At 39.0% G+C, this 11,982-nt stretch overlaps 1 long non-coding RNA gene across 1 annotated transcript in view; it reads right to left on the bottom strand.

The window, feature by feature from the left end:
• Nucleotides 1-8,084: 8,084 nt before the first annotated feature.
• The window catches only part of LOC124719810, a 134,615-nt gene continuing 130,717 nt past the window's right edge, over nt 8,085-11,982 (bottom strand). The window contains exon 4 of the long non-coding RNA XR_007006005.1: nt 8,085-8,206. This is a non-coding gene — a long non-coding RNA (uncharacterized LOC124719810). The remainder of the gene's footprint in view (nt 8,207-11,982) is intronic.

Raw genomic sequence — 11,982 nt, 5'->3', positions numbered from 1 at the left:
ATCATGTAGAGTGTGGTGTATGCCATAACAGAGACCCTCAGTATCACGACCGTTTGTAACCTTGGTCAGCAAAAAACTTACCACACAAACGCCCTTGTTGAAGGTAGCATTCCTGTATTTACCCAAAATGATTTAGATATGCTGTGAAATCATCAGTTGTCTAAACCACACTTATATATGCTTATACTGTAGACAGACCAATGCGACTAACGCATTCGATCCAAGCGCTTCTCCCTTGGACTTTTTATACAAGTTGATTTTGATATGAAATTCGCTGATTTCAACGCACAATTGACGGTTTTGTTGTATGTATGTACTGTAGACACTATGTAGATTTTCTATTCTCCTGTTTTGGATAGTCATCTTTCGTCTTCTTTGATCATAAATCTGTGACACTTGTTACTGTTCATCTATTACACAGCAGTTTTAAACTTTCACCAATCAAAAGAGTACTCTCACACATTTATAAATATTTGCAGCACTTGTAAATACAAGACTTTCACGATTCTGATAAGCTACAAATTGTGACCTTAGAAAAGCGACTATATGGACTGTGATTACTTTAGGTTAGATAAAAAGTTAGATAGGTTGAAGTTAGATATAGTGGGAATTAGTGAAGTTCGGTGGCAGGAGGAACAAGACTTCTGGTCAGATGACTACAGGGTTATAAACACAAAATCAAATAGGGGTAATGGAGGAGTAGGTTTAATAATGAATATGAAAATAGGAATGCGGGTAAGCTACTACAAACAGCACAGTGAACGCATTATTGTGACCAAGATAGATACGAAGCCCACACCTACTACAGTAGTACAAGTTTATATGCCAACTGGCTCTGCAGATGACGAAGAAATTGAAGAAATGTATGATGAAATAAAAGAAATTATTCAGATTGTGAAGGGAGACGAAAATTTAATAGTCATGGGTGACTGGAATTCGAGTGTAGGAAAAGGGAGGAAGGAAACATAGTAGGTGAATATGGATTGGGGAAAAGAAATGAAAGAGGAAGCCGCCTGGTAGAATTTTGCACAGAGCACAACATAATCATAACTAACAATTGGTTTAAGAATCATGAAAGAAGGTTGTATACATGGAAGAACCCTGGAGATACTAAAAGGTATCAGATAGATTATATAATGGTAAGAAAGAGATTTAGGAACCAGGTTTCAAATTGTAAGACATTTCCAGGGGCAGATGTGGACTCCGACCACAATCTATTGGTTATGACCTGTAGATTAAAACTGAAGAAACTGCAAAAAGGTGGGAATTTAAGGAGATGGGACCTGGATAAACTGAAAGAACCAGAGGTTGTACAGAGTTTCAGGGAGAGCATAAGGGAACAATTGACAGGAATGGGGGAAAGAAATACAGTAGAAGAAGAATGGGTAGCTTTGAGGGATGAAGTAGCGAAGGCAGCAGAGGATCAAGTCGGTAAAAAGACGACGGCTAGTAGAAATCCTTGGGTAACAGAAGAAATATTGAATTTAATTGATGAAAGGAGAAAATATAAAAATGCAGTAAATGAAGCAGGCAAAAAGGAATACAAACGTCTCAAAAATGAGATCGACAGTAAGTGCAAAATGGCTAAGCTGGGATGGCTAGAGGACAAATGTAAGGATGTAGAGGCCTATCTCACTAGGGATAAGATAGATACTGCCTACAGGAAAATTAAAGAGACCTTTAGAGATAAGAGAACGACTTGTATGAATATCAAGAGCTCAGATGGAAACCCAGTTCTAAGCAAAGAAGGGAAAGCAGAAAGGTGGAAGGAGTATACAGAGGGTCTATACAAGGGCGATGTACTTGAGGACAACATTGTGGAAATGGAAGAGGATGTAGATGAAGATGAAATGGGAGATACGATACAGCGTGAAGAGTTTGACAGAGCACTGAAAGACCTGAATCGAAACAAGGCCCCCGGAGTAGACAACATTCCATTGGAATTACTGACGGCCTTGGGAGAGCCAGTCCTGACAAAACTCTACCATCTGGTGAGCAAGACGTATGAAACAGGCGAAATACCCTCAGACTTCAAGAAGAATATAATAATTCCAATCCCAAAGAAAGCAGGTGTTGACAGATGTGAAAATTACCGAACTATCAGTTTAATAAGTCACAGCTGCAAAATACTAACACAAATTCTCTACAGACGAATGGAAAAACTAGTAGAAGCCAACCTCGGGGAAGATCAGTTTGGATTCCGTAGAAACACTGGAACACGTGAGGCAATACTGACCTTACGACTTATCTTAGAAGAAAGATTAAGGAAAGACAAACCTACGTTTCCAGCATTTGTAGACTTAGAGAAAGCTTTTGACAATGTTGACTGGAGTACTCTCTTTCAAATTCTAAAGGTGGCAGGGGTAAAATACAGGGAGCGAAAGGCTATTTACAATTTGTACAGAAACCAGATGGCAATTATAAGAGTCGAGGGACATGAAAGGGAAGCAGTGGTTGGGAAGGGAGTAAGACAGGGTTGTAGCCTCTCCCCGATGTTGTTCAATCTGTATATTGAGCAAGCAGTAAAGGAAACAAAAGAAAAATTCGGAGTAGGTATTAAAATCCATGGAGAAGAAATAAAAACTTTGAGGTTCGCCGATGGCATTGTAATTCTGTCAGAGACAGCAAAGGACTTGGAAGAGCAGTTGAATGGAATGGACAGTGTCTTGAAAGGAGGATATAAGATGAACATCAACAAAAGCAAAACAAGGATAATGGAATGTAGTCTAATTAAGTCGGGTGATGCTGAGGGAATTAGATTAGGAAATGAGGCACTTAAAGTAGTAAACGAGTTTTGCTATTTGGGGAGCAAAATAACTGATGATGGTCGAAGTAGAGAGGATATAAAATGTAGGCTGGCAATGGCAAGGAAAGCGTTTCTGAAGAGGAGAAATTTGTTAACATCCAGTATTGATTTAAGTGTCAGGAAGTCATTTCTGAAAGTATTCGTATGGAGTGTAGCCATGTATGGAAGTGAAATATGGAAGATAAATAGTTTGGACAAGAAGAGAGTGGAAGCTTTCGAAATGTGGTGCTACAGAAGAATGCTGAAGATTGGATGGGTAGATCACATAACTAATGAGGAAGTATTGAATAGGATTGGGGAGAAGAGAAGTTTGTGGCACAACTTGACCAGAAGAAGGGATCGGTTGGTAGGACATGTTCTGAGGCATCAAGGGATCACCAATTTAGTATTGGAGGGCAGCGTGGAGGGTAAAAATCGTAGAGGGAGACCAAGAGATGAATACACTAAGCAGATTCAGAAGGATGTAGGTTGCAGTAGGTACTGGGAGATGAAGAAGCTTGCACAGGATAGAGTAGCATGGAGAGCTGCATCAAACCAGTCTCAGGACTGAAGACCACAACAACAACAACAGATAAAAATTGCTGGAAAACCTATTTCAACCTAAAATTCATTGATTTAGACACAAAATCGAAAGATTAAGTTGTATTCCCATTTGAAATTACTCAGCCAACCAAAGATCCATGTTGGGATGAAGTGCATCATTTCTCTGTCGTATCCGGTAAACTTGCAAGCATCTTGAAAATAAAATGACTCTTTCATTTCATAGCTGTAGCGATTCTGGGTCAGTGACAGTGACACTGATTCTGTTAGCACGAAGCCCACACTTGCTTGGCAATTATTGCAGGAGAGAGATCAGGGTGAGCTAGTATTCTATTTTTGACGTAAGTACAATGACACGACATTGTGCATTTGGCATATTTTACTGGGAGTTCCCTTGTAGGAAGTTCAGGTGCGTGGTACAAGTCTTTTTAATTGACGCCACTTTGGCGACTTGTGTGCCGATGATGATGAAATGATTATGAGGACAACACAAACACCCAGCCCCAGAGCGGAGAAAATCTCTGACCTGGTCAGCAGTCAAACCCGTGCCCCTCGCATGGCATTCAGGCGGACTGACCACTCAGCCGCAGAGGCGGACAGTAATACAATATTAGCAGCATACTGTTAAGTACAGAATTCAAACGCTGATACTCTGCAAGTGTCTATTTCTGTCAAGGGGTTCCCTTTCATCGCATTGGTCAGTGAGATACGTATTGATAACAGTCATTTCTTTTGTAAATACAGCCAGAAGCCTACTGAGACAAATAACAAGATAGCAGCTTACCATAGGCATTGTTTAAAACCAAGAGCTGTTTTTATCGTATTATTTCAAGCTACTCTCCTAAGTATTTAGTTCGTTCACAATTCGCCCCTGTCTGGTTTCAGACCCCTTTTTCTGTTTCGCTCGTGTGTTTACGATGATGATTTGAACGACTTCATTTCTACAGTTTTCGAATTTCTGCCGGCCGCGGTGGCCAAGCGGTTCTAGGCGCTGCTGTCCGGATCCGCGTGACTGCTACGGTCGCAGGTTCGAATTCTGCTTCGGGCAGGGATGTGTGTGATGTCCTTAGGTTAGTTAGGTTTAAGTAGTTCTAAGTTCTAGTCCCATAGTGCTCAGAGCCATCGGAACCATTTTGAACCATTCGGATTTCTGTACAAACTATATCGCTTTGCTAATGGTATTTCGACATGTGACTGAGTTGTCTTTTTAAAGTGTTCTCACCTCTGGTGTTGGTTGGGTCGCTATAAGTTTCTATTTCAAAATCATATCAGCACACAGAGTCCACAAGCCTTCTTACAGGTGAGCTTGTATAATAACCATTGTCTTTCCTATTCCAAACTGCGAAGTGAAAACAACTGCATGCTTCAATACCGTTAGATGTTCTCTATCACGTGGCTTCGTTGCTTCGTCTACGTCATGAAGAAAACATGTGGTACCTACACAGTGCCTATAAACGCGTCTGCAGCGGATCATTGCAGTAGTACTCTTGATTTTACTTTAACATATGAACCTTAGGATGGTGTTAAATCTTTGCCAAGTTCATTTTGTGAGTTCAGACATATGTTCAGTGCGGCTATCAAAACCAGGAAGCACATTTCACTAATGATCTATTCTCCGACGTTTTTGGGTTACCGTGCATTCTGTATGACTGATGAAAAATCACAAATGCCAGACTGTAATCTGACAGCGACATTTGATGCCACATACCTTAGGGGTAGTATCATGCAGAATCGATGATATACGGGGTGTAAAAGGTATACCAACACTATTAACCATATGGCTATTATGTTTTGCCTCATTTGTATTGAAGTGCCCACTTTGATTAAGTTAATCAATCGACCTTCAGATTCCTCGATGGTAGCGTAACTCTCTTTAACTATGGTTCAAAATTGGATTTTGTACCAGCTATTTATAGGAAATATTACGTTAAAAGGTGCAGAAATTGTGATACAGTTGTTGGCTATGTCGGTTTAGGCAGCAAAGTTCCTTTGTGTTATGTTTACAGGACAGAAGATGTATAAAACCACAATCTGGACTGTCACATTTTGTCGTTTTATATATTTTCAGACGTGCTGGGTAGCCTCGCGGCTACCCCTGTCGGAGGTTCGAGTCCTCCCTCGGGCAAGGGTGTGTGTGTTATCCTTAGTGTTAAGTTAGTTTACGTTAGATTAAGTCGTATATAACCTTAGGGACCGATGACCTCAGAAGTTTGGTCCTACAAGACCTTACCACAAATTTCATTTCAAAAATATTAACAAGCTCTTATATCACTGCAGGTACCTTAGAACGTGTTCTGGAGCAAACATGAGATTTTTTGAGACTTGTGTAAGGTTTAACAGCTCAAGATTCCATGCTCAGGAGGTGTCGTTGCTCCGTCACCTAGCTGGGCGCCCACGATGTCGCATGATACACACCTGCAGAGGTTGCGTCTACACAGCACATCTCGCAGCTATCTGGAGCTGGCCCGGCAGCTCACAGGGGAGTGTGCATGACTGTCGTCTCAAAAATATGTCTAAGTATGGACTGCATGCTATTGTGTGCCACTGCACCACTGTGTTCAACATGTTGTTGGTTAATTCTGGGGAGGGGACCAAACAGTGAGGTCATCGGTCCCTTCGGATTAGGGAGAGATGGGGAAGGAAATCGGCCGTGCCCTTTCGAAGGAACAATCGCGGAATTTGCCTGAAGTAACTTAGGGAAATAACAGAAAACCTAAATCAGGATGGCTGGGCGCGGGTTTGAACCGTTCTCCTCTGAAATGCGACTGCTAACCACTGCGCCACCTCGCTTGGTTTGTTCAACATGTCTTCACTAGACGGCGCCGTGTCCTGTGCCTGACACTACCGACTGTTTTTCTTGTTGAAATGTTCCGCATATGATGGTTATTGACCACGACTCTCGTAAAACAACGTTCTTTTGCCGTCATCTGTGTTTGCAACGTTTTTGAAAGATGTGATTCGTCTGCTCACTTCATATTAATTTATTTAGCTCTGATATTGTTGATAAATGCCTGGTGCATATAGCTTGATGGGTTTTTCTAAGAGCTATAGAGTCGGCTGCAAAGGGGAACTATCTCATATAAAGTGGCGAGGCTATTCAACAACAAAGATATTTAAACTGCATTCAGGATGGACAACAAATTGGAGCAGAGGCTGTAGTATAAAACTGCCACTGTTGAGAACTGAATGTGGAAAATGGGAGTTTATGAACTAAACTGTCAGGATTGGAGATTAATTACGTATATCAAACAGGAAGAAACTTTAAAACAAGGTTTAAAGAGCATAATAACAAACGATGGCAAAGCCTGTCATGAATGAGCACCATTCGTTGGGAAACATCAGAGCCAGCATAAATGTGTTGCACTTTGAAGATAAAGATTGGTTGCTATCAAATTTAGGGGAAATAATGATTTTTTGCAGTTTAAGAGACGAACGTGTGTAAAATTAAAAGACTGAAGTGTCCAAGGGGCATTTATGGGCGCACTTTAGCTATATCCTCGTTGAGTAGCAGCCACCAACCTAATTTTGTTAGTGTAAATTAAGTTTTAATGTTTCGTTCAGATTCCAACATTGATAAATAAGTGTAATATTGGATATTGTAGGATCTGACATAATAAGGTTCAAAGATCTTACTGTGGACAGTAGCATCGATGGGGACTGGGAAATATACAAGATGGCTTGGTGAAGGTTATTGCTTTTAGTTATAGGTTATTGCTTTTAGTTAATAACCAAGCTTTGTGAAAGTGTTATGCACCTATATAGAAAGTTCAGAGAAGAGTTTTACACGTTTTATACTGTAAATTTGCTGCTGTCTTTTTACTTTTGATGGTGCCTAATGGCGTAGTAACTTTAAGTTATGAAATACTACAAGGAAATGTAGATAGGATTACATTATGGTCAATATATGTAGTAGTGTGACATTATGATTTGTGTTTCTTTGTTTATAGCAGATTATAATGGGATGATATAGTCCCAAGACAAGTTGTTGGAAAAAATCACACGTTTTTGATGACAGATGTGCAACGTTTCCAGACTAAAGGCATTTTTTATCAATTTCATTTCGATGATAAATATTATGTTTATGATGTTTCTAATATATTATATTCAAATTAAACAGCGAACTCTGTCTTAAAACGTCAATTTTCTTCATTTATTACGATTATAATTTCGAGTATTGGTTAGTTTCAAGCAAAAGACACAAATGCAAATATGCAAACAAGCATAAATGAATATTGGCATTTGTAACTTTTTTAAAAAAAAAAAAAAAAAAACTGCAACCACAACACACAAAAACTGTTGACAACTAGAAGTGCAAATCACCATGTTTAATAATTATACGAAAGATTTGGATGTGTCTGACATCAAACTACTATATTATCTTAAAGCTTACTCTCAAACCCACAGCAAATAACAGTTGAAGTATCATAATTTATAACAGATGCGTATAATGCCTATAAAAACTATCAATAGAGAAGTTACGATAAATTACTTCACAATGTAGTCAAAATTCACCAAATAAAGTTAACACAGATCAAGTGAAAGCATTATTAATAATGTAACTTCAGTTTAAGAGAAGCAATTACCTTAGCACGTATTTCATGTCATACATATTAATGATATTTTTTAAATATTTTCATATAATACACTTTTCTAATCTATGTAATAAATATGTGTGAGCATAACATACATACATAATTAAACAAAATTACGTTTTAAACCTGTATATTTGGTGTTTGCTGCCTTTTGTTTCAATTTCACTGTTTCCTTCTTATTTCCACTTTCATTTCTCTTTCTTCAGTTTCTATTTCCATTCTTATATCATCAGTGTCTTTAACTCTGGTATTCCCTCTTTCTCTGTAACTGTTACAACCATTACTTCATTAGAAAATGCAAATATTGTAAGTACATAAGAGGTAGGGGCTATATCTTTTGCTATACCTTTGATTGTGGCATATAAAATAATAATATTAACAAGTAACTGATAATAATAATAATAACATAATTATATTATTATGTAACTGTTTATTACCATTATTATTGCAGTATTTCAACTTAGACAGAAATCTGTCATTCTTCCTCTTCATTTCTCTGATTATAGTCTCAATCCACTTTTACTATAATGTTCATTATGCCTCTACTACTATCACTATATCTAAACATCTGAATATTACAAACACTTGAGGTGCATTATGTGGTATAAGAAGTACACTTTTTGATAGTAGTTGGTATTGTCATTACTTTAGCTGTAATTGGATGAGAACACTGCGGTGTTTTCTGTAAATTTTCTTTGATGATACTTTCTATTATTATCATTATGATTGGAAGTAGTAACAGCAGCAGCAGCAGCAGCACCAGTAGTAGTAGTAGTAATAGTAGCAGCAATAGTAACAATTATAATATTACAAATCATAACTTTGAGTAAATCGATTTGTGAAATGACCCTTAAGGAGGATACTAAGATGAATATGAAATGTCGTGTGACTAAGGCCTCCCGTCAGGTAGACCGTTCGCCAGATGCAAGTCTTTCGATTTGACGCCACTTTGACGACTTGCGCGTCGATGGGGATGAAATGATGATGGTTAGGACAACTCATCACCCAGCCGGGAATCGAACTCGGGCCCTTAGGATTGATATTCTGTCGTGCTGACCACTCAGTTACTGTGGGCGGACAATACTAAGATATAAGATTCAATTAAATTGAATGCATTAATATATGCATTAATGTTCATATGTATGAATCTTTTACATACTAGTTGTGGAGACATAACCAGATTTCTGCCATAGCAGCCCAAAAGTAACGGATATGACATATCTGCAATAAAGAATGAGATTACAGTTTTGGTTATAAGGACAATTTATTATGTAAATCTAAACCTGAAATACAGCTGAAGATTTTAAATTATTATATACTTGAACAGACTGCTTCCATAGTCAAATGGCTTGAATGAAGTAGTGGCATCATCAGGATTCATCTACTGGTAATAACAGCTGGAGGGATTGGTGACATACTGATCGTATGACCCACGATCTTGCCTTGTACGCAGCATTTGGCCAGTAGGAACAGGCCTAAGGCCTAATCTTTCACGTGTATTTGAATACATTGGTTAACAATAACACTGCATACATAATGTCTACATTAAATCGAACCTACCACACAAAGCCTGTGACAGTAGAACAGACAACACAGGACATACTTAAGTGCACAAATAATTGTTCTTTTTCTGCACATCATTCTAAAGAAGACAGGTAAATTTAAATTATACTAGTAAAGTATGTGGTGACTGTGAAAGGTTCGAAGATTACTTGCTGAGTGCAAATGTATATGTAGATTTCAACAACTAAGTTCTATTCATACTTTCAAAATCATCTGATTTATACAGAGAAAATCTTCTACTGGCAACCACTGCTACATGTTTTCTTCACAGGACATCTTTAAGTGCCAATTAAAATCTCGTTCTTGCAGGTTAATAACGTTATCCCTTGACCTGCATTTTAATAAAAAATGTAATGACATAAGACTTAGCATAATTTGGCGTTTAACTGTGTTGCGTACTATTATCATTGTTTATCTGACACCAAGAAGATTCCCTTACACTCACTCTGTAAACACTTCAAGTTCGTTGTAAAATTCTGTTTAAACATTGTATTTGGTGTGAATAAAGTTTTCCGTGATAAATTCAGGAAAATAATATATCTCAAAAAGATTTTTCTTATCATCAATTTAAAGCAGTCTGTTTCACTTTTAAACACGTACTTTTGTTTGAAGTGTTTTACAACACAAACGTAATGTTACTTTAGATTAAGTGAGTTGCTGACAACATGAATATGTTTCTTTATTTACGTAAATGTTCACAAAATCGTTCTAATGACACTTTTTGGTGAGATGGTCTTCATAATATACATTATGAACGCATGAAAACATGGTCATCGTTTTGGATGAATGAATACACAGGCTGAGGCAAGTTGAAGATGTGGGACCACATGCAGATTTCTGGAATGAGTGTCCTGCAATATCTCAGACAGAGTTGCACAGCAGATTCAAATGTAGCTGAACCCTTGACAACAAACACAGCAAGCGATACTACAGCTACCAGTTTACGAAGAGAGTTCAGTGAATTCGAATACAAGATCTTATCTCCAGAGTTTTTCTATATAAAATCAGTCAATGAAACAAATTCGTTTGTCCAAACGAGCCTTGACCACGGTACACTGAAACGTAAGATTATAAAATGAAGGCTAAATTATTAAATTCAGTTTTCTGGATCTTTTCTCAGAAGAAGATCACAACGCAGTTCCCGTTCGTGGATCACATTGATGTGAAAATGAATTGCATAGAAATACATGTAGACTGATGAGTCAAAACATTATGTTCACTTGCTTAACAGCTTGTTCATCCTTGTTTGGAACATAACACACAAGTGATTCTGCTCTTCGTAGGTTTCTGAACGGGAGTGAGATCAGATATCTACGCACACATCACGCAGTTCCCGTAAATTCTTGGCCGGTTGTTGGTAGGTTCAGAGCTAGAGCCGATTGCGTCCCAGATATGTTTCTTCGATATCAGATCAGGCGAATTTAGTAGCTAAGACACCAATGTCAACATAGTTTTCTCGACATGGAGAAGGGTCACTGGATAAAAACCGACGTTTCGGCCACGATTATAGTGGTCATTTTCTGGAGAAGAAGAATACCACCCTCAAAAAAACTTTTTATGTTGACTGACTCTGGGCGCGGAAGCTACGCGATTACATCAATCACCTTACCACGATTCTGGGCTTGCGACTTGGACAGTTATCTTGCCGGAAGAACCATTGCCGTCGAGGAAGATATTTAGCACGAATGGATGCAGGTAGTCCTTAATAACGTTCACCTATTCCATAGCTATCACTGTACTTTCGATTAGTATCACAGGTTCCACGGAAGTCCAGGTGAATGTTCCCCATAGCAAAAAAATTACCACACCAGCTATATCTGTAGCACGGTGCGTGTTTCGAGCAGCCAGTCGCTTGGATGACGGCGAACTCGACCGACGACCTGGTTTAACAAGAAACATGATTCATCCGACCAGCCGACACCTTCTCACTGATGCACGGTCCAGTCTCGGTGATTTTATGTCCACTGCATTCGTAATCGAAGATGCTGTTGGGTCAGTACAGGAACACGCAGGGGTCATCTTCTGGAGAGCCCCATGTTCAACAATATTCGCTGAATGATGTACTTTCAAACATTTGTACCAGTACCAGCACTGTGCTCAGTCGTCATCTGCCAGAAATCACTGCCTGTCCTGCTTTGCAATGCAGGCAAGTCTCCGACATGCGCGTTGTGTTATGAGAGCTGGACGTCCTACACCTTGTAGCCGAATGGTGGTTTCACGGTTCTTCAACCACTTTCCATAAATATTCACAATAGTAGCACGCAAACAGTCGATCAACTTTGCTATTTCCGAGATGCTCGGTCCTAGGCGCCGGGCCATAATCTGCTCTTTGTCGAAGGATTGGCGGTGGATTTCCCCATTTGTGGCGGTCCTATTGTCGCTAGAGCGATTCTACGTTCGTCTCTACTCCGCATATATACTTTCCTCACTACGTCACCAGGCAGCATTCAGCCTCAAGGTGGGCAGTGGTCATAATATTTT

The sequence above is a fragment of the Schistocerca piceifrons genome, chromosome 1 (assembly GCF_021461385.2).
Source record: "Schistocerca piceifrons isolate TAMUIC-IGC-003096 chromosome 1, iqSchPice1.1, whole genome shotgun sequence".
In the NCBI taxonomy this organism is placed as follows: Eukaryota; Metazoa; Arthropoda; class Insecta; order Orthoptera; family Acrididae; genus Schistocerca; species Schistocerca piceifrons.
The sequence above is the reverse complement of the archived record's forward strand: the minus strand, read 5'-3'. Positions and strand labels throughout refer to the sequence as shown.